At 38.8% G+C, this 23,945-nt stretch overlaps 1 pseudogene; it reads right to left on the reverse strand.

The window, feature by feature from the left end:
* Window positions 1-2,137: 2,137 nt before the first annotated feature.
* The window catches only part of LOC138158943 (small ribosomal subunit protein uS2-like), a 48,136-nt pseudogene continuing 26,328 nt past the window's right edge, over window positions 2,138-23,945 (reverse strand).

The following is a 23,945-nucleotide window of genomic DNA, read 5'->3' on the forward strand; positions in this document are numbered from 1 at the left end:
TCTTTCTTCCTTCCTTCCTTCCTTTCTTTCTTTCTTTCTTTCTTTCTTTCTTTCTTTCTTTCTTTCTTTCTTTCTTTCTTTCTTTCTTTCTTTCTTTCTTTCTTTCTTTCTTTCTTTCTTTCTTTCTTTCTTTCTTTCTTTCTTTCTTTCTTTCTTTCTTTCTTTCTTTCTTTCTTTCTTTCTTCTCCAACTACCCTAATACTGAGAAAGGTCTCATTAATTACAAATATCATCTTTCCATTAAGGAATGCAAACAGTTCAACTTTAATAAGTCCCTTATGATTTCTCTTTCCTGTTTACCTTTTCATGCTTTTCTTGATTCTTATATTTGAAGGTCAAATTTTCTATTCAGCTCTGATCTTTTCATCAAGAATGCTTGAAAGTTCTCTATTTAATTGAATATCCATTTTTCTCTCTGAAGTATTATACTTGGTTTTGCTGGGTAGGTGATTCTTGGTTTTAATCCTAGCTCCTCTGAACTCTGGAATATCATATTTCAAGACCTTTGATCCCTCAATGTAGAAGCTGCTAGGCCTTGTGTTATTCTGATTGGATTTCCACAATACTCAAATTGTTTCTTTCTGGCTGCTTGCAATGTTTTCTCCTTGACCTTAGAACTCTGGAATTTTGCTACAATATTTTTAGGAGTTTTCCTTTTGAGATCTCTTTCAAGAGACAATCAGTGGATTCTTACACTTTCTATTTTACCCTCTGGTTCTAGAATATCAGGGAAGTTTTCCTTGATAATCTCTTGAAAGATGATGTCTAGGCTCTTATTTTGATCATGGCTTTCAGATAGTCCAATAATTTTAAAATTTCTCTCCTGGATCTATTTTCCAGGTCAGTGGTTTTTCAATGAGATATTTCACATTGCCTTCTATTTTTTCATTCCTTTTTTTTGTTTGTTTTTTGGATGGGGGAGGGCAGGACAATTGGGGTTAAGTGACTTGCCCAAGGTCACATGGCTAGTAAGTGTTAAATGTCTGAGGTTGGATTTGTACTCAGATTCCTCCTGATTCCAGGGCCAGTGCTGTGTTTACTGTGCCACCTAGCTGCCCCCTATTTTTTCATTCTTTTGCTTCTCTTTTATAATTTTTTGATTTCTCATAAAGTCATTAGCTTCCATTTGTTCCATTCTAATTTTGAAGGAATTATTTTCTTCAGTGAGCTTTTGGATCTCCTTTTCCATTTGGCTAATTATGTTTTTTTAAGGCATTCTCTTCATTGCCTTTTTGGACCTCTTTTGGCATTTGGGTTAGTATTTTTAAGGTGTTATTTTCTTCAGCGTTTTTGGATCTCCTTTAGCAAAATGTTGACTTGTTTTTCATGATTTTCTTCCATCACTCTCATTTCTCTTCCAGTTTTTCCTTTACTTCTCTTACTTGATTTTCAAAATCCTTTTCAAACTCTTCCATGGCCTGTGACCAATTCATATTTTTCTTGGAGGCTTTTGATGTAGGAGTTTTGACTTTGTTGTTTTCTTCTGGTTGGGTTTTCATCTTCTTTGTCACCGAATTAAGATTCTATAATATGACTTTTTTATGCTGTTTATTCATCTTCCCAGTCAAATACTTGACTTTCTAACTCCCTGTCAAGGCAAGACTCTGCTTCTAGTGGGGGTGGGGTGTGTGTACACTGTCCTAGATTTCAGGGGCTTTGTATCAACCACTGGATCCTCCACTGTTTGTGGGTACAGAACTTCAGAAGCAGTGATTTCTGCTTGCTGCTGCTGCTGCTGCCACAACCACCTCCACTGCCACCCTGTGGCTGGGGCTCCTCTTTCAGCAGGTCCTACAAAGTTCCCCCACTGACCTTCCACTCTGTTCTCAGAGTTTATGAGTTGAGAAGTCTAGAAATTGCCACAGCTGCCAGCAATTCAGTCCCCTGAGGCCTGTTCTAGTCCTGTCTGTGCCCAGCACAGCCCATGACTGACTATGCTCTGCTCCCAGCCCAGAGCAATATGCCTTTGCTGTCAGCCTTCTAGGCTGTCTTGGGCTGTAGATGTGTTTCACTCTATCGTTTTGAGGGTTCTGCAGCTCTAGAATTTGTTTAGAGTCATTTTGTTTTGTTATTAGGAAACCAATCTTTATTTTCCAGTCAGCATTTTTCCAACACAATATATTAGAGGATCTGGGTTTTAAGACCACTCTGTGGTAGTTCCTACCCACTCAGTGGCCTGAGCAGTAGGAGCCGCAGACCAGTCCTCAGTAGCTGGTTGAGCACTCCAATATTCGGTGGGGAACTGCTGAATGGGCACAGATGGCACCTGTACTCCCTCAGACCAATCAGCCACTTCTGGTTGAGTAGCAGTGAATTCTGGGGTGGGTGCAGTCCATTCACCCTGAAACTCCTCTTTTGTCACTGCCTTCTCAGCTGCAGCCTGCTCTTCCTTTTCAATCTCCTCTGGATCCCTGTAGAAGTAAAGATCAGGCATAACCTCCTAGGGGTGTTCCCGGGAGATGGTACCACACATCCGCAGGACTTCACAGGCCAGTATCCACCACATCAGACACACCGAGTGAGCTCCCTTGTTGTTACATGGAATGGCAACGTCCACATAGCGAAGTGGGGAGTCTGTGTTGCACAGGGCAATGGTTGGGAGGTTAACATAGGATGCTTCAGTCAGAGGCTGGTGATCTGCCAGAGGATCAGTGACCACAAAAAGACGAGGCTCCCTGAAAGCTTCCTGGATCTGGTTAGTGAAGGTGCCCAGTGTGAAACGTCCAGCAATAAGCGTGGCGCCAGTGGCAGCAGCAAATTTCAGAACAGCTTGCTGGCCAGTGTTCCTGGATGAGATGACACTAACATCGGCTAGGTTTTCAATAGCAACAATGGCATGAGCCACCAACAGAAGTTTTTCCCAAGTTCTCTTCAAATTAATGATGTAGATGCAATCACTCTTTCTTTTGTACATATACTGTTCCATCTGGAAGTCCACATTGGTGCCACCCAAATGGGTTCCTGCAGCCAGGAACTTGAGGACATCCTCCTCCTTCATCTGCAGGACATCTAGGGCTCTGGACATCGTGAAAGTTTCCCTTTAAAGTTACGATGGAAACCGAGAACAATGCTGTATGGAACCCTGTTCGGGGCAGCACGGAAAAGGCTAGAGTCATTTTTTTTACAGGTATTTGGAGGTGTTTGGGGGTGAGCTCAAGCAGATCTCTCTAAAAGTAAAAAAAAGAAAAAAGAAAAGTAAAACTTGACCATCTTGGCTTCACCCCCCCCCCCCGATTAAAAAAAATATATATATATATAACTAGTTCTTAAGGTCAATTTCATCTCTTTTGGTATTCATACAAGAAACCTAATTGATAGCTGGGAGTTGGAGATATGTTAGGAGTGATCACCCTTCTATCAAACAGAGACTTTTAGGGAAAAGTCTGGGGGAGGACTTGAAGACACCAACCCCAACAACAATAGCAATACAACCTTGAAAGTATTGTGTTAAATCTGGAAGGCTCTGTAGGGATTATTTTATTGCTTTGACTTCAAGATTATTCATAAGAGGAAACCAAGGGCCCAGAATGGAGAAATTACTCACCCTAGGTCATTCCACACTGATTTAAATTGAGGTTGAACTGAGGTGAAGTTAAATGGAACCCAGATCTCACAGACTCAGCTTGGTTGGAACAGAAAGGGACCATAGAAATCACTTTATCTAACCCTCACAATTAATAGAGGAAAAAGAGACCCAACAATAGTATCAGAAACCAGTTCTTCTAAATCTCAGTCTATAGCTTTCTGTCAGGTTATTGAAATTTGGCCTCTCTTTCAGAGTTGTATTCTCTTATTTTATTCCCATCTTGAAGGAATGAAGGGACCCTTTCTAATCTGCTAATGGATTCTGGTTTGCCTTTCCCCATTTAGTGGCAAGATGAGGCTAGCTAAGTAGGACTCTGCCCTTCCATTTTCTCTGAGGAATCTTTATATGCTTAAGTTGTCCCACCACCAGCTTCTGCCCCACAATTTCTCCATCACCAGACATTGCCCTCCCCTTCTTCCTCAGAGGAAGAGTTTTATGGTAAAATGTCCTTCTAAATCTCTAGTATTGCGGCAAATTTACAGCCCTTAGACAACTGCCTGTCTTAGGGAATTGTCTTATCACTCTGCCCTAGTTATGACTCTGTCAAGAATTGACTCTTGGGGGTTGCAAGGTGGCACAGTAAACAGAGGACCAGCCCTGGAGTCAGGAGGACCTGAGTTCAAATCTGGCCTCAGACACTTGACACACTTACTAGCTGTGTGACCTTGGGTAACTGACTTAACCCCAATTGCCCTGCCTTCACCCCTCCAAAAAAAACAAAAAAAGAATTTACTCTTCTAGTGCTATTAAAAAATACCTAGGGGTGAAATCAAGATGGGGAAGAAGAAACAAGACTTCCTTGGGGCTCTGGCTTCCACCTCCTCCAATTCATGTAAAAGGTGACTCTGAAGAAACTTTGGAGCTACAGAACTCACAAAATAACTCAGAAAAGCTAACCTCCCGCTGAGGACAGCCAGTCAGGCAGGTAGGAAGGGGCCTGTGCAGTGCTCTGGGAGCTGAGACCAGCCACACATGAGTCAGAGGTTTTAGCCTCAGGGTAGAGGTGACCAGCCACTGGAAGGACTTCAAATCATCAGTAGCTGTGGCGATTTCCAGAATTATCAACACATAGATGCTAAGGACAAAGTGAGAGGTCAGTGCACTGTGGACTTTGGGATCCAGTAGTTCCGGAGTTCAGTAGGCCTTTGCCTCCAAGGCAAGAAGCGGATGAGGCATAGTGGCCATGCTGTTGCAGACGTATGGCTACTTCAGCTCCTGGCTTGCACATTGTAGGGGGACCAAGCAATCAATCTGAGGGTTAATCGTTCTTGCTTTAACCTGCTTGGATCTGGATTGTGGTCCAGGGTGGACGTCCTGAGATGTGGGACCAGCTTGCCAGAGTATGTGGAGGCTTCAGAGAGGGCACCCAACTAAGCTGAGAAAATCCCAGTATTTGGGACGAAGCTCCCCTGTCTGGTAGCAGAGTTCTACTGTGGCAAAAAGCCCAAAAGTCAAGTAATTGAGTGGCAACATGAGCAAATAAGGGAAGCAAAGCAAGCAGAAGAACTCTACTTTACACTCCTATTTTGGGGACAAAAAGGATCAAAGCATGGAACAGGAAGAAGACAGTGAAGTCAGAACTCCTGTACCAAAAGCTTCCAAGAAAAATACAAACTGGTTACAGGCCATAGAGGACCTTAAGAAGGATTGTGAAAACCAAATAAGAGAAGTAGAGTAAAAATTGGGAAGAGAAATGAGAACAATGTAAGAATATTATGAAATGAGAGTCAACAACCTGACTGAAGAAAATAACACCTTAAAAATAGACTAACTCAGATGGCAAAAGAGGCTTAAAAAGGCAATGAGCAGAAGAATGCCTTAAAGAGCAGAATTTACCAGATGGAAAAAGAATCTCAAAAGCTCACTGAAGAGAATCATTCCTTCAGAATTAGATTGGAGCAAATGGAAGCTAGTGACTTTATGAGAAATCAAGATACCATTAAACAGATCCAAACAAATAAAAAAATAGAAGGCAACGTGAAATATCTCATTGGGAAAACCAATGGTTTTCCTGGAAAATAGATCCAGGAGAGATAATTTAAAAATTATTGGACTACCTGAAAGCCATGATTAAAAAAAGAACCTAGAAATAATCATTCAAGAAATTCTCAAGGAAAATTGCTCTGATGTTTTAGAACCAGAGGGCAAAATAGAGGTTGAAAGAATGCACTGATCACCTCCTGAAAAAGATCCCAAAAAGAAAACTCCCAGGAATATTATAGCCAGGTTCTGGAATTCCCAGATCAAGGAGAATATATTACAGGCAGCTGGGAAGAAACAATTTGAATATTTTGGAAACACAATCAGGATAATTCAAGATCTGGCAGCTTCTACCATGAGGGATTGAAGGGCTTGGAATATGACATTCTGGAGGACAAAGGAGCTGGGATTAAAACCAGGAATCACCTACCCAGAGAAACTGAGTATCATGTTTCAGGGGAAAATATGGTCATTCAGTGGAATAGAGGACTTTCAAGCATTCTTGATGAAAAAAGCAGAGTTGAATAGAAAATTTGGCATTTAGATACAAGAAGAAAGAGAGGAATGAGAAGGTAAACAGGGAAAAGAAATCATAAGGAACTTATCAAAGTTGAGCTATTTACATCTCTACATGGAAAAACGATAATTGTAACTTATGAAACTTTTCTCAGTAAGAGAATAGTTGAAGGGAATGGAAATGTATATATATATATATATATACACACACACATAAACATACATATATATGTCTATATTGGAGGGTATATGGGTGTATGAATACATATGTCATTGTGTGTATATATGTGTACAGGTATACATAGATAGAGGGCACAGGACCAATTGAATAGGAAGGGATGATATTTAAAAGGTGAAATTAAGAGGTGAGAGAAGAATATAATGAGAGGAGATGGGGAGAGACAGAATGGAAGCGCCCACTTTTGTAAAGGGACAGGATCAGAGTAGAGAATAGAACAAGTCAGAGGTGGGATAGGAGGGAGGGAAATATAGTCAGTCTTTTCAATATATCCACAATGGAAATATTTTGCATAGCTACTGTGATAGTAATGGCAATTGAAGATTCCCCTGTATTGGCTTGGTTTTCAAATTGATTGTGTTAAAACCCAGAGTTTGTTAATCCCACCTGTGGGATGGGCTTGTTGATGTGAAAGGAAAGTCCTGAACTGGGAGGAGCTGGTGACGTAGATTTGGAGAGACGAGAGAGAGGCGGAAGATCTTTTTGGAAGCAGCACCTCGTGGAGAGAGAGAGACTAAGAGAATTGCTGGTGGCCACTTTGAATTGCCCTGGACTTTTGAGACCTGCCCCCTGAGCTGCCAAGGACTGAGGAGACATGGCTGTTTTGCTGGTACTTTGTCTGTCTGTTTTGATGTTGTTTTGCCAGATTTGTCCACTGGTGAAAGACAGTCCTTTTGTTGAAGAAGTCCTGGAACCTGGCTGTTCGCTAAGAAGCCCTGAGACTGTCCTGCAGGCAGAGAGTGAATACTGTCCACTGGTGAGGGACAGTGCTGTTGTTGCAGGGGTCTGGAGACTGTCCTGCAGACAGAATGAATACTGTCCACTGGTGAAGGACAGTGCTGTTGTTGCAGGGGTCTGGGAGCCTTTCTGTTGGTTCAGAAGCCCTGAAGAAGGATTTTCTTGTTGTATGTTTATAGAAATCCTGGGAGAGGGCTTTGCTAATGTGTTCAGGGGTTCTAGGACTGTTCTACAGACAGAGGATAAATTCATGAAGGGACTGGCAATGTATCTTGTGGCCTTGCTAAGCCTTGTCTCCCCAGGAACTAAGATTGCTGAGAACTTGCCTCATGTCAAGATGAAGAAAAGACCTCCATTTGGGTATTAAGTGCTGTGTTTAAACTTGATGTAACTCTGGGGTAGATTCAATTGTGATCCAGGGGTGGGGAACTTTTGACCTTATGTTTGGAAACTAATCTCCATTTGAGAAGAGGGGCTTTGTGGTGGACTAAATGAAGGTATAGCCTAGGGGTGGAGAAGTATTTAGAACAGAGACTTTGTAATTGATTGAATGATTGGAAGGTCCTGGGGTGGGGTAGTACTTGGAGATTATTTAATCACACTTAGTAAATGCTGTATTTTGAATGATGTCATGTTTTGATCTTCTCTGTTCTGGGTTTGTTACTGAATAAAATAGAGAGCACCTATGCTGGTATTTTGAACCTGGGAAGTTGCCTTTGCTTGGTATTATATTACAGCTACACATGTACAACCTATACTGAATTGCTTATCTTCCCAGTAAGGGTGGGTGACAAGGGTTGAAGGGAATGAATCTGGAATTCAAAGTTTTAAAATCAAATGTTTATATATATAATATTATTTTACATGTAGCTGGGAAATAAGATATACAGGCACTGGGGCATAGAGGTCCACCATGCCCTACTGGAAAGACGGAGGGGGTATGGGAGAAGATTTGGGAGAGAGCAGATTGGAGGAGGGGATATCCAGTGTGATTGCTATTTTGGGGTGGTGGGTAGGGGAAAAACCAGGAGAAAATTTTTAACTCAAAATCTTGTGAAAATGAATGACATAAAATAGAAGTTAATAAAGCATTTTATTAAAAGAATATTGACTAATGTGTGGGATAGCTTCAAAGGGTTGAACAAGAATGTGCCACCTTAAGTAAAGTTACATTCTAAAATGAAAAAAAAATACCATACATTCTGTAACTTCATTGGATTGTCACATATCACGCACTTTTAGCATCTTATATTCCCTCATCCTGCAAGGTCAAATTCAAGGGAAAGAGAAGAAGGCCCTGCAATTTCCAAGAGCTCCTAAATTTCTTTGGTCAATTTACTTTTTCAAAGTTAAATATTAATAACTCAGATCCTTGGAGTCATACCCTAAGTATTATTATACTGAATATACCTGCAATGATGCCTTTACCTGGTTTCTAGGCACTGTGTCTAGGTACCTAGTTGGCATTTAATAAATATTTATTGATCAATTGATCATATAATCCAAACATAGGAAAAGAAAGTGTTTGTAGTTGCAAGGAAGTTGGTTTGCCTTACTACAAAAGGATTTTTTTTTTAATGAGAGATGCCAAAGGAAATGGAGTAATTTGAAATGCACCAATATTTTACTTCACAACCTCATTAAAGCCTAAAATTAGATGAACATAATTAAAAATTAAAAAGTTCAATTGAGGCATGCCAGTCTCTAATAGAAAAGTAAATTATGCTGTGGTCCTATTTCTTTTTTTTTCTTTTCAGTGGGAGAAGGTAGATTAGTTGGGATTAAGTGACTTGCCCAAGGTCACAGGGCTAGTTTTTTGTGTTAAGTGTCTCAGGCTGGATTTGAACTCAGGTCCTCCTGACTCCAGGGCCAGTGCTCTATTCACTGTGCCATCTAGCTGCCTCGGTCCTATCTATTTCTTTAACACTTTGAAGTAACCTGTTTTTTCTCAAACAACACTGTTCTTGGAGATTTTTAATCAGCACATATGAGAAATGTGTCAGATAGTTTCTTCTGGGGAATAGCCTTCCTCATGCACTGCCATTGTCTCCCACAATGCTGAAGGAGACAGTTTTTGTTCTCTACCTTGAAATTATACCTGGCACTCAAAAAGTTAAGGAGCTAATTTAGAATAATGCTTTAAGGATTGTTTCATGGACCTTGGACAAAAGCTGTTCTATATCTCTATTGCTGGCAATGCAAAATAAGATTTTTTTTTTCATTTGATGTAGAAGAGGTGGGAGGAATGGAGAAAGATTATCTAGAAGCAAAAACTTCTCAAAAATATGGATAGGTGAGCCCTGAAATGGTTTAAGGAACAATACAGATTTTCCTTTCTTGGAGCAGGAGTGTAATTTGCTAGCTGGCAATTCCATTTGATAGAGAACATAGCCCACGATAAGATTGCTCATCTTCCTTCCCTATTTCCACTACCCCAACAATTCAGGGGAACAAGAGGTCAAGTTCTGGGAAATCAGTGGGGGCTAGGAAGAAGCCAACAGATGTGATACAGGGTGCCCCAAAATTCTTAGTGCAGTTCCTACCAAAGCTTAAAATCATTTAAGCTTTAAACTTAAAACTATTTAAAGTTTTAAAACCTTAAAATTATTTAAACTATTAAAGCTTAAAACTGCACTAAGAATTTTTGAATTCTAGGCAAGCAGGGTTCAGTGTCCAGCAAGCCAGAAAGAATTGGGTCAAATTGGCACCACTGAGCAGGTGACATTATCCTAGGACCATTATCCTCTTTATTTCCTGCCCTTTTTATCCTCTTTGCTGGATATAGCTGGCCCTGAGTCTATGGGTGTTGATCATAGCCAGAGAGAAAAGTCAGAGTCCTAAAGGTGAACCCTGGCTCCAATTAATATAAGGGCAAAGGCACTGACATCGCTAGCCCAATTTCTAGACTTCCCCACAATGTAGCTGGATGCCAAGTTTTAAACTTCTTTTTAATCTTCCTTAGACATCTTCAAAGATCAGAGAATAATTTTGGCCATGGGAAAACTTATTCACCTCCATAGCAGTAAAGGATGGCACAGCCTGAGGGAGGGCTCATTAGATCCAATTATAGCTTCACCTCCCTGACCTGCCATGAGAATGCTTATGGGGCACATGTCTCCACAATTGTGAGCAAAGCTTTTCTCATTTGGGAGGTTCCCCCATAGATCTCTGCATAAAGATGAGTCAGATGGAAGGGGATAGAGGTCATTTTCACTGGAGTTTTGACTCACTCATATCAGGAAGATACCTTTTTTCTGGAAGGACAATGGCCATTAAATCAGCAACTGTCACAAATGTCTCAGGTTACTTGAAGGCTGTGGAACTGTATCTACTGGCTCAGATATCTGAGCAGAACATTAGTGGGCCTCACATTACAAAAATATATTCTTTGAAAGCAAATGATAAATTTAATGGATTAGTTTTAAAGCTGTCCTGCCTTTTTTTTTTCTGTCAACCTCTAAACTTCTTGTCATTTTCTATGCATTTTAAAAATAATTCAATAGCACTATTATCTTACTTTATATTTAGTTGGCCTCACTATAACTAGCCCCATTTTCTATTACAATTTCTTGCTGTTCCCCCCCAAAAAAACCCACCTTTTATTACAAATAAATATAGTAAAAAACAAGACAAATCTACACATTGACTCATTTCATTATTATGCTCCCCTAAGACTATCGCTTCTCTGTCAAGAGTCAGGTTTCTTTACAGTTTTCCTAAAAATCTTTATTGAATAGTGAATCTTTACCCCAATAGTTGGGGGTTGGAAGTCTAGGATCAGACAGTGAATAATATGAGGGAGGTATAGGCAGTGCTCCAAGGCAGAGGGATGCCCCTTTAGATGTTAGTGCTTAGGGAAAAAAAGCCCCACTTTTCCTCTTGCTAGTTTTGGCTCCAGTTCAGTCTCCTATTAGGCTTTAATTATGGGGATATTTTCTTATATTAAAAAGTTGGTCTCAGGGGTGGAGCCAACATGGTGGAATGGAAGCAGTAACTTTTCTAAGCTCCTCCATGAATCCCATCACTAAACTTTAAAAAGTGAATCTGAATGGATTTTGGAGCATCAGAATCCACCGGGAGACAGAGCATGGCAGAATCCAGCCCAGGAAAGTGCCCACATGGGTCCGGGCAGGGGGAGTGCAGAGCATGTGGGGGCTGCAGCACCTTGGACCAGAGAGCAGACTACTGTGGAGAGAGAAGGAGCCCCAGCAGGCAGACTTACCCACCCCAAGGGCAATTCACAACCATCTCACCAGCATCTCACCAAGTGGTGGAACCATTGGAACCAGGTAAGAGAGGGCTCGGGGGGCCCCCAGAAGAGACAGCAGCTTCTCCTGTGGCTATCATCCCCCAGCCTGGAAGTTTAGAAATTGCCTGCCTGATCTTCCAGGGGCCAGGATGGCAAGTAAATGCTGGCTGCTTCTATTCCCCCTTCCTGACCTAGAAAACCCTGAGATAAGTGTCCCACCCAGAGGAAAATCCTGAGATAGTGAAAATAGCCTCGAGCTTGGGAGTCACTGAGAAGGGGTGTAACTGAGGCAACAAGGAGTCTGAAGAGAACAGGGGGAGGGGTCCCAACAAGTTCCATCTCACCTGACCAGCAAAAGCCTGCCTGAGAGGTAGCCCAGGGGCATAGAGGCAGAAATCTGAAGTGGCCAGACCACCCCTCCTCCACAGAGTACTCTGTGAGCATCAGCATAACTCAGGGGGAAAACAGACTCCTGGCCTTGGACTCAATCTAGACACTCAGAGGGTACAGCACACAAAGTCAACAACCAGGCCCTTATCTCCCAGCCTGAGAAATTAGGAAATAGGAAATTACAGTGGGAAGGAAGGAAGTTGAGAAGAAGGGGAAAGCAAGAAAATCCATTAGATCTTATTATAGAGATCAAGAACAACCAAATACAGAGGACAACATGGACTCTATACTCGCACCTGAGACCACAGAAAGAAATATGAACTGGTCTCAAGCCCAAAAAGCATTCTTGGAGGAGCTCAAGAAAGATTTTAAAGGCCAAATTAGGGAAGTGGAAGACAAATTTAAATCTACAGTGATCAGATTGGAAAAAAGTCTCACTGAAGAAAACAAATCCTTAAAAAGTAAAAGTAGTGAACTAATTGGAGAAAATACTTCCCTAAAAAAAATCACCTTCACAAACTAACTGAAGAGAATAATTCACTAAAAATTAGAATGTCAAATTGAAGCTCAGGACTCTATGATGCACCAAGAGTCAATCAAACAAAACATGAAGATTGAAAAATTGGAAGAAAGTGTAAAATATCTCACTGGAAAAACAACTAACCTAGAGAACATATCCAGGAGAGATAACCTAAGAATTATTGGTCTTCTGGAAAGCCATGATGAAAAAAATATCCTGAACAATATCCTCCAAGAGATTGTCAAAGAAAACTGTCCTGAAGTCCTAGAATCAGAAGGTAAAACAGTTATTGAAAGAATTCACCAGACTCCTCCTGAAAGAGATCCCAAATTGAAAACTCCAAGAAATATAGTAGCCAAATTCCAGAATTACAAGATTAAGGAGAAAATACTGCAAGCAGCCAAAAAGAAACAATTCAAATATTGTGGAAATACAGTCAGGATCACATAAGACCTAGCAGCTTCTACATTAAAAGATTGGAGGGATTGGAATTTGATATTTCATAGGACAAAAGAGCTAGGACTGCAACCAAGTATTAACTACCTGGCAAAACTGAGCATAATCTTTCAGGCAAGGAGATGGTTATTTAATGAAATAAGGGACTTCCAGACTTTCCTGATGAAAAAGTCAGAGCTCAGTGGAAAATTTTATCTCCAATTATAAGACTCAAGAAAGACATGAAAAGGTAAACAAGGAAAATACTCACACATACACACATGTACACATGCACACTCATGCACACATGCACATAACTTGGGATGCAATAAGAGCAAAATGTTTACATCCCTATATAAGAAGCTGATAACTGTCAATATCAAAATTTATATGATTATCATGACCTTTAAAAGGGTTAGATAGAGGGTGTGGGCATAAATGAACTAATCTGATGATAAAAAAAGAAAAGTCTTATTAAAGGGGTCAAAGGGACTATAATGGGATAAAAGAAAAGGATGAGACAGAAAAAGGTAAAATATGCCATACAAAGAGGCATAAAAACAAACTATAGTAGAGGAGAAGGAAAGAGGGAGAGGAACCTCATTTGAACATTATTCTCACTGGTTCTGGTTCAAAGAGGGATCAATATAATCAGTTAAGTTTAAGATTCCAGCGTGAAAAGACACAAAAACTCATTAAATAGAGGGAAAGGAGGGAAGGAGAGGAGCACTGTATGAAATTACTCTCATTGGTTTGGGGTCAAAGGGGGAACAACATACTCTGGTAAGTATAAAAATCTATTGTGTCCTATTGGCAGTAGGAAGGTAAGAAGGGGATAAAAAGGGGGGGATTAGAGGGGAGGGAAATAGTAGTAAGGGGAGAGGGAAGGTAAAGAAGGGGGCATCACAGGGAGGGTACACTGAGGGAGGTGGTGGTCAAAAGGAAAACCCTTAACTAGGGGAAGGGAGAAGGAAGAAACAAAAACACAAGCAGGGGAGGTAATAGTATGGAAGGAAAGAGACAGATAGTCATCATTACTGTGAATGTCAATGGGATGAATTCTCCCATAAAACAGAGGTGGGTAGCAGAATGGATTAAAAACCATAATCCTACAATATGCTGTCTACAAGAAACACATTTGAAACAAAGGGATTCCCACAGGGTAAACGTAAAAGTCTGGAGTAGAATATATTATGCCTCAGCTAAAGTAACAAAAGCAGGGGTAGCAATCCTTATCTCAGATAAAGCAAAAGCAAAAATAGATCTAATTAAAAGAGATAAGGAAGGAAAATATATCCTACTAAAAGACACCATCAAGAATGAAGCAATCATTATTTAACATATATGCACCAAAGGGGAAGCCAGGTGGCTCAGTGAGTAAGAGCACTGGCTCCAGTGTTAGGATGACCTGGGGATCAAATCTGGGCTCAGATACTTAGCACCACACCCAGAAATAACTGGCCATGTAACCTTGATCAAATTACTTAACCTTGATTGCTTTAAAAAAACAAACAAACATATATGCACCAAGTGGTATAACATCCAAATTCCTAGAGGAGAAGTTAAGGGAATTAGAGGAAGAAATAGATAGCAAAACTATATTAGTGCGGGACCTCAATCTCCCCCTCTCTGAACTTGATAAAATAAACAAGAAAGAAGTTAAGGAGGCGAATAGAATTTTAGAGATGCTAGATATGATAGATCTCTGGAGAAAACTGAATGGGGATAAAAATGAATATACTTTCTCCTCAGCAGTTCATGGCACATAATCAAAAATTGACCATGTACTAGGGCATAAAAACCTCACAATTCAATGCAGAAAGGCAGAAATATTTAATGCATCCTTCTCAGATCATGATGCAATAAAAATTATATGCAATTAAGGGCCATGGAAAGATAGACTAAAAACTAATTGGAGATTAAACTTAATCCTAAAGAACTCATGGGTCAAACAAGAAATTATAGAAACAATCAGTAATTTCATTCAAGAGAATGACAATAATAAGACAACATATTAAAATTTATGGGATTCAGCAAAGGGTTCTTAGTGGAAGTTTTATATCCCTGAGTCCATACATGAATAAATTAGAGAAAAGTAAGGTCAATGAATTGGGCATGCAATTGAAAAAGCTAGAAAAAGAACAAATTGAAAATCCCCAATTAAATACTAAATTAGAAATACTGAAAATCAAAGGAGAGATTAATAAAATTGAAATTAAGAAAACTATTGAATTAATAAATAACACTAAGAGCTGGCTTTATGAAAAAACCAACAAAATTGATAGACCCTTAGTCAATATGATTAAAAAAAAAGAAAGAAGAAAACCAAATTATGAGTATCAAAAATGGTAAGGGTGAATCTACCTCCAAATGAAGAGGAAATCAAAACAATAAGTAAGAATTTTTTTTCCCAATTTTATGCACATAAATTTGACAAGCTTAGTGAAAGGGATCAATATTTACAAAAATACAAGTTGCCCAGATTAACTGAAGAAGAAGTAAATTACTTAAATAACCCCATCTCAGAAAAAGAAATCAAAGAAGCCATCAGCAAACTCCCTAGGAAAAAATCTCCAGGGCCAGATGGATTTACTAGTGAATTCTATCAAACATTTAAAGAACAATTGATTCCAATATGCTACAAACTATTTAGGAAAATTAGTGAAGAAGGAGTGCTACCAAATTCTTTTTATGACACAAATATGTTACTGGTACCTAAATCAGGAAGAGATAAAACAGAGAAAGAAAATTATAGACCAATTTCCCTTATGAATATAGATGCAAAAATTTTAAATAAAATATTAGCTAAAAGACTAAAGCAACTTATCATAAGAATAATACACTTTGATCAGGTAGGATTTATTCTAGGAATGCAAGGATGGTTTAATATTTGAAAAACCATCAGTATAATTGATCATATCAACAATAAAACTAGCAGACACCACATGATTATCTCAATAGATGCAGAAAAGTCTTTTGACAAAATACAATATCCATTCCTATTAAAATCTCTAGAAAGTATAGGAATAAATGTAGCCTTCCTTAAAATAATGGGTAGCATCTATTTAAAACCATCAGCAAGTATTATATGTAATGGGGATAAACTAGAAACATTTCCAATAAGATCAGGGGTGAAACAAGGATGTCCACTATCACCCCTCTTATTCAATCTGGTACTAGAGATGTTAACAGTAGCAATTTGAGAAGAAAAAGAAATCAAAGGAATCAAATCAGGCAAAAAAGAGACCAAGTTATCACTCTTTGCATGATATGATGATATGATGATATACTTAGAGAATCCATAGAGAATCAAGTAAAAAACTACTGGAGACAATAAATAAATTTGGCAAAGTTGCACGACATAAAATAAACCCACATAAATCCTTGGCATCCCTGTATATTTCTAATGAAATTCAACAGCAAGAAATAGAAAGAGAAATCCCATTTAAAGTTACTGTAGACATTATAAAATATTTGGGAATCTACCTGCCAAAACAAATCCAGGACCTATGTGATCACAACTATAAAACACTTTTCACACAAATAAAGTCAGATCTAACTAAATGGAAAAATATCAGTTGCTTGTGGCTGGGTATAGCTAATATAATAAATATGACAATTTTACCCAAATTAAATTATGTATTTAGTGCCATGCCAATCAATTTACCAAAAAACTACTTTATAGAGCTAGAAAAAATAGTAACAAAATTCATTTGGAAGAACAAACAGTCCAGAACATCAAGGGAATTAATGAAAAGAAATGCTAGGGAAGGTGGACTAACTATACCAGATTTTAATCTGTATTATAAAGCAGCAGTCCTCAAAACTACCTGGTACTGGCTGAGGAATAGAATAGTGGATCAATGGAATAGATTGGGCACAGGAGACTCAGCAGTGTATGACTATAGTAATCTATTCTTTGATAAACCCAAAGACCCCAGTTGTTGGGATAAGAACTCACTATTTGTCAAAAACTGCTGGGAAAACTGGAATATAGTATGGCAGAAACTGGGCATAGACCATTATCTAACACCATATACCAAAATCAAGTCTAAAAGGGTACATGATATAGGTATAAAGGTTGATACTATAAGCAATCTGGGAAAGCAAGGAATAGTTTACCTGTCATATTTGTAGAGAGGGGAAGACTTTATGACCAAACAAGAATTAGAGAGCATTATAAAATGCAAAATGGATAATTTTGATTACATTAAATTGAAAAGCTTCTGTACAAACAAAACCAATGTAACATACAGTAAAATAATGTAAATGTAAAATACAGAGAATTGAGTCAAATCTATAAGAATACAAGTCATTCCCCAATTGGTAAATGGTCAAAGGATGTGAACAGGCAGTTTTCAGAGGAAGAAATTAAAGATATCTATCAGCACATGAAGAAATGCTCTAAATCACTGTTTATTAGAGAAATGCAAATTAAAACAACTCTGAGGTACCACATCTCACCAGTCAGATTGGCTAAGATGACAAAACAGGAAGATGACAAATGCTGAAGAGGATGTGGGCAAATTGGAACTAATGCATTGCTGGTGGAGTTGTGAACTGATCCAACCTTTCTGGAGAGCAATCTGGAATTATGCCCAAAGGGCTATAAGTAATTTCATACCCTTTGACCCAGCAATACCACTTCTAGGGTTGTATCCCAAAGAGATCATAGAAGTGGGAGGAAGATCCCTATGTACAAAAATATTTATAGCAGCTCTTTTTGTGGTAGTAAAGAACTGGAAATTAAGGGGGTGCCCATCAATTGGGAAATGGCTGAACAAGTTGTGGTATATGCATGTTATGGAATACTATTGTGCTATAAGAAATGAGGAGAAGATGGACTTCATATTTACCTGGAGAGGCCTATACGAACTGATGCTGAGTGAGAAGAGTAGAGCCAGGAGAAATTTGTGCATAATTACAGACACAACGTATGTGTGATGACCAACTTTGGTAGACTGGACTCTTCTCAGCAATGCAGTGATATAAGTCAATTCCAAAAGACTCATGCTAGAGAGAGATGTCTACATCAAAAGAAAGAACTAGAAAGATCTGAGTATGAATACAGATTGAAGCAAACTACCTCATCTTTTTCTTTTTCTTGTTTGGTTTTGTTTCCTCTTTACCATTTTTCATTGCATCTGATACAATCCATCTTTATAACATGACTAATGTCTAATGTGAAAGTATTTGCAGATCTTATACTTGATTATATGCTGTCATGGGGTGGGGGGGAGAGGAACGGGGAGAAAATTTGAAATTCAAGGAAATGTGGAACTGAATCTTGTAAACTAAAAGTAATCGAACACATTAATAAAGACAAAAAGAAAAAGAAAAAAGTGGTCTCATTTTGTTTAATGTTTCAGACTGTACCTTTCCTCTAGCCATATTTTGCAAAAGCACATGACTGATCACCTGGGGACTAATTCATTATAGGAAAGTATGAAAGAATCAAACAACCAATAAACATTTAAATGCCAGGCATTATCCTAAATCCTGGGGATACAAAAGAAGACAAGACAGTCCTTAATCTCAAGTAGCTAATGGGGGAGACAACAAGCAAACAAATATATATAAATAATCTATATAAAGGTTAACAGGAAATAGCAGAAGGAAGGCAGTAGAATTAAGACAGTTCGTGAAAAGCTTCCTGTAGAAGATGGGATTTTAGTTGGGACTTAATATAAGCTCAAGAAGCCAGTTGGTAGAGATGAGGAAGAAGAGCATCCCAGGCATAGCCAGAGTCAAGAGATGGAACCAGGAGGCCAGAGTCACACGTGGAATCAGTCACGGGTGGAGCCACGTGTAGAGCCATGTGTGTCGTCACATCACAGGCAGGCAAGGAGTAAGAAGATTGGAAAGGTAAAATGGGACTAGGTTATGAAGGATTTTAAATGCCAGAGGGTTTTGTATTTAAATCTGGAGGTGATGGAGAAACACTGGAGTTTATCAATTAGGAGTTTGATATGGTTGGATGTGCACTTTAAACAAATTACTTTGTTGTTGCTCAGCCTTCATTCTGGAAGAGGACCAATGTCTTGACTTGCTCCTGAATTAGAGATAAGTGAGCCAGAGCTGAGCAAAATAGTCTCACTCCTCCAGTCACTGAATGGATAATAGATTGCAATGAGAAGAGATTTGAGGCAGGCAGACCCATCAGCAGGCTATTACAATGGTCTAGTTGTGAGGTGATAAGATCTAGCCCCAGAATCTAGTGGCAGTGTCAGAGGTGAGAAGGAGACTTGTTTTGGGGAATATTCAAAAAGCAAAATCAACAGGCCTTGGCAATATATTGGATTTGTGATGGGGTGATAGATAGTGAGGAATCAAGGATAACTTCTAGGTTTTGAGCCTGAGGGTCTGGTTGGATGATATTGCCATCTAGAGTAACAGGGAAGTTGGTGGGGAAGAGTTTTGGGAGAACGATGAGTTAAATTTTAAACATGGTCATTTTAAGATGAGTTAAACTTTGAACTTGATCAGTTTAAGATGTCTATTGGAATTCCACTTTGAGATGTCTGAAAGGCAGTTGAAGACATAAGATTGAAGGTCCTTATAGAGGATGGGGGAGATTTGGGAATTTTCAGTATAGAGACGATAATTAAATCCATGGGAGCTGATGAGATCATTAAGTGAAGTATTATAGAGGTGTAAGGAATGATTAAACTTTTGTTTACCCATTAGTCATGTGATACATGATTTCAGAAACCTAGGAGTCATACATGTCAGAAAGTCTCACTTATTGGTTACTTAGTGTTACTGCAGGAAATAAACTGGTTGTAGAAAATGTAATTGGAGATGTTACTTCTACACATCACTTATCAGGCACACTTGGAAGTAGAAGTTCCCTTCTTTGTTCTCTGAGTAAACCCAAAGAATGCCTTTTCCTGTGTCAATAACTACAAAGCCAGGTGAAGCTCCATTAAGAATGAGGCACCTTAATCCAAGATACAATCTTGAATAATGGGACTTTTCTCATTTTAATGGTAAAGGAAACAGAGATATCCTGGGTTGTATTGTCAATTGACACTTTGTCAACTCTCTTATCAATTAAGAAAATTCTTTTCTCATGCTATGGTTAAAAGCTTATGGAGGTCATAAATCTGAGTGATGCAGACATCCTGAATTGGGATTGTTCTAAAAAGTTTTTAGGGCTCATCATTCTTTTACCAAGTAAAGTATAATGGAAATCAGGATGAAGGAGAACTGAAATGTGGGGAATGGGAAATGTAAACAGGGACAAACTCACATTGCAGGGGGAGTGAAGGGGGCAGTTAAGGAGTTTATGTTTCCAATAGGTTGTAAACCCTGCAGTACTCAACCAATGTGGAACGAGGGGAGGGATTTTTGTTCAGGACAGGAAAATAAAAGATTGTGTTTTTGCACTGCAAGGTATACCTACTTGTGGTTCACTCATTTTTTGCAAGAGAACATTAAATAAAAATCTTTCTTGAATTCACTAATGGCCATGTGGAGCTCTTGGTAAGACACTTGTTTCTTGCAGAGGGAGAAGAGGGCCCAGGACTGAACCCTGTGGGATACCTACAGTTAAGAATGAAGTGGATGAAGATTCAGCAAAAGAGAAGATAAGACATCTTATTTTAAAATGTCTGATCCTTAATTAATGGTGAAATTTACATGCTGGTCCCACTTCCAAATGCTTCTGATTTGATTTATTTAGAATCAAAGAATCTAAGAGGAGGGAGACAACATGGTATAACGGAAAAGGTATGGAAATGGAGGCAGAGGACCTGGGTTAAAAACCATCTCTGATACTTGATATCTGTGTGACCCTGGACAAGTCATTTAGCCTTGCTAGGCCTCAGTTTCTTCATTTGTAAAATTAGCATGTTGCATTAGATATCTCTTGAGATATCTTCTAGCTCTTAATACATGATCCCAGGAAAAAAACTTCAGAGGCAACCTAGTCTAACTAGTACCTGACAGAGAATCTCCTCTACAAATTCCCAACAAGTTATCCAGCTTCTGCACCTGATTCATACTGTTCATTTTGTAGATGGGAAAACTGAGTCCTGAAGAGACCATACAATGAGTTAGTGTCAGAGTAGGGAATAAGGTTAGTGCATTTTTATTCCTAGTTCACCATTGTGACCAACAAAAACTGCTGACTTTAAAAAGTACCCTACAAAGTGTCATGGGAGACACATTGCAGGAGAAGCAAAAGCCAATATAATCTAGGGCTGATTGGAATTGAGGAAGAGATCTCCTCCCTCCCCATGGCTTCCATAGTATTTCCTGCACAGGGCGAGATACAAAGTGGAAACTCTCCAGAGATGGCTTGAATGGAATGGAATTGACTTGAACAAGACTATTCCACCAAATGCAGTAATGGTCTTGTCCAAGCCATTTCCATTCCTATAAAACCACATGCTATAAGGTGAACATTGGTCTCCTTCAACCCAAAATGATGTCTTTTGATAGTACCATGATATGTTTCAGGCTGGTGGCCACTTTTCCTTACTATCCATCTGTGAGTGTTCAAACTATGATTTCCCTGAGAGCTGGGTCTGTATCTCTTTTTTTTCCCCTTAGACTGTGAGTTCCCTGAAGTCAGCATGTGAGTCTGCTTCTCCTCAGTTTCCCCCAACAGCTTCACCGCTTACTTTTATGTCTACATAAAAAAGAAATAGTTCTTTTTTTTTTGAGCCACAGAACGTTTAAGATATGCTCCTGGAGTCATTAAATTTACACATAGACACCAGGGGATTAAAATTCCAAAAATTTGATATTGCCTAAATGAGGTCCCTCATGTTTAAGGCTTAATTCATGGAAAAGAAAGAGTAGATGCAGAACTATAAATCTAGTCTCCTGGTTCCTTGTCTAGTTCTTTTAAAAATCATAAGAGTTAGCAGAATCTTAGAGATGATCTAGACAGTGATTCCTAACCTATCTTTTTGATTGATGGATAGATTTCAGAGAGTCCATGAATCAGTGCTTATTATGCATAAGAAACCTTGCTAAGTGCTGGGAATCTGAAGACAGAGTGCTATCTCTATTTTCAAGGAGCTCATATTCTAATGGAGAGGATAACATGCAATCAACTATGTATGAACAAGATTTATACAGGATGAATGGGAAATAATGAACTTACATGGAAAAGAAAATTTTGTCTTTATTTTTACTAACCTCATTGAAATCTAATATTTCCTTCATTTTTTTTAAAAGCATCAAGCTGAGAAAAGGCTTGATATAGGCTTCACTAAGCTGCAAAAGGGACACATGGCACAAAATAGATTAAGCACCCCTGATCTAGTCTAACCCCTTCATTTTACATATGGGGAGACTAAGGCATGCAGGGGTTACATGACTTAAGTACTGAAAAGCAAAGCCAGGATTAAAGCACAAATCTTTGGGTCATGCTCTCTCCAGTACACCATTCTGTCTTCTCCTGTTTTGAAATGTTTTAAACAGGTTGCTGTGGAGATAAATAAACAAAAATAAACTGTAATTAAAAAAAATACATGGAATAAAGCAAACAGTAGATTTGGTTATATAGATAACTCAGCCATCTGGATTTTTCAGCTCAAAAGTGGGAGTGTTGTCTGGTGCAAAAGTGGAGGAGTTAGCCAGATAATTGTCTCCATTCTCCACATTTCTCTGGGTCTTTTTATAGTCTGAGTCCTTTGAATAGGGCCTGTTTGGCTTTAGGCTGCCATATGTAACACTAATTAGTCATGTCATTAATTCTAGACAAAAGAGTAAGCATTTTTATGAAGGCATTTTATGAAAAAAAAGCCTTCTCTGAATCTAGAGATTGAGGGAGCAGGAGAGAAGGATGTACGTACCATAAGAAAGTTTCCCTATCTCTTCCCCTGGTTAGAACAAAATTATATTTCCTGTGACTCCAATCTGTATCATTGGCAATCATATACTGGAACCTTCTCCAGAACCATCCATTCTCTCCCTACAGGGGACAATTCCACACTTCTAGCCTTGAGAATTAGAAGGAATACTACTTCTAGGGCTGTATCCCAAAGAGATCATACAAATGGGAAGGAGACCCATATGTACAAAAATATTCATAGCAGTTCTTTTTGTAGTGGCAAAGAACTGGAAATCAAGGGGATGCCCATCAACTTGGGAATGGCTGAATAAGTTGTGGTATATGAATGTAATGGAATACTATTGTGTTAGAAGAAATGATGAACAGATGGACTTCAGAATAACCTGGAAAGACTTATATGAAATGATGCTGAGTGAGGGGAGCAGAACCAGGAGAACATTGTACATAATTAAAGACACCTTGTATCTATGATGACTAACTCTGATACAGACTTGGCTCCTCTCAGAAATACAAGGTTCCAAGACTCAGGTTGGAAAAAACCATCCACAACCAGAGAAAGAATTACAGAGCCTGAATGCAGATTGAAACAAATTTCCTCTCTCTTTTCTTTTTAGTTTTGTTTCTTCTTTCTCCTGGTTCTTTCCATTGGCTATACTTCTTTTTTACAACATGACTAAAGTGAAAATATGTTTAATGTGAAGGTATATGTAGCATCTATATCAGATTGCATGCTGTTTGGGGGGAGAGGAAGGAGGGAAAGGAGGGGAGAAAATTTGGAACTCAAAAGCCTGTGGTACTAAATGTTGTAAATGAAAAATAAATAAATTAATTAAACAAAAAACAAAGAGTAAAAGGTCAGGACAAGGAAAAGCAGTTTTGAGCTCTAAGGCAGCTCAATCCAACGTGCTGGTAAAATGGAAATTTCCCATCTTGCCTTCTCCTCCTCCCCCTAACCTAAACATGAATAGAAATGCTTGACCTGTACAATTCAAGCTAGATAAACAAAACCATATACATCACTAAAGGCAAGGTGAAGTTGAGGTTAAATTGGAAATGAAAAGAGATTTGAATGTAGGCTGAAAAATACATCAGTTGCAAAGTTAAAATGTCAGCCCATCCACTGAATGTTTTGTCTACAAAATATCAGATCAACTTTATCTAATCACTAGGAAGGTTGGAAAGGAAAAAAAATAAGTTAATGTGCCAAGTACTGTGCTAAGCATTTTGCAAATATGATTTCATTTGATTCTTTCAACAACGTAGGAGGCAACTTTTGTTATTATCCCCATTTTATAGTTGAGAAGACTGAAGCAGACAGAGGTTAAGTGACTTCCCCAGGCCACACAACCGGTAAGTGTCTGAGGTCAGATTTGAACTGAGGTCTTGGCTACAGGTCTACACTCCATCCACTATATTATCCAGCTGTCTCTAGGCAACTGTCACTAAGTTGACAGAACCCAACAATTGTCTATACATTGTGGAGAC

Source organism: Petaurus breviceps, unplaced genomic scaffold, assembly GCF_028583685.1.
Source record: "Petaurus breviceps papuanus isolate PSGF00001 unplaced genomic scaffold, PetGlider_PUasm1.0 175, whole genome shotgun sequence".
NCBI lineage: Eukaryota > Metazoa > Chordata > Mammalia > Diprotodontia > Petauridae > Petaurus > Petaurus breviceps.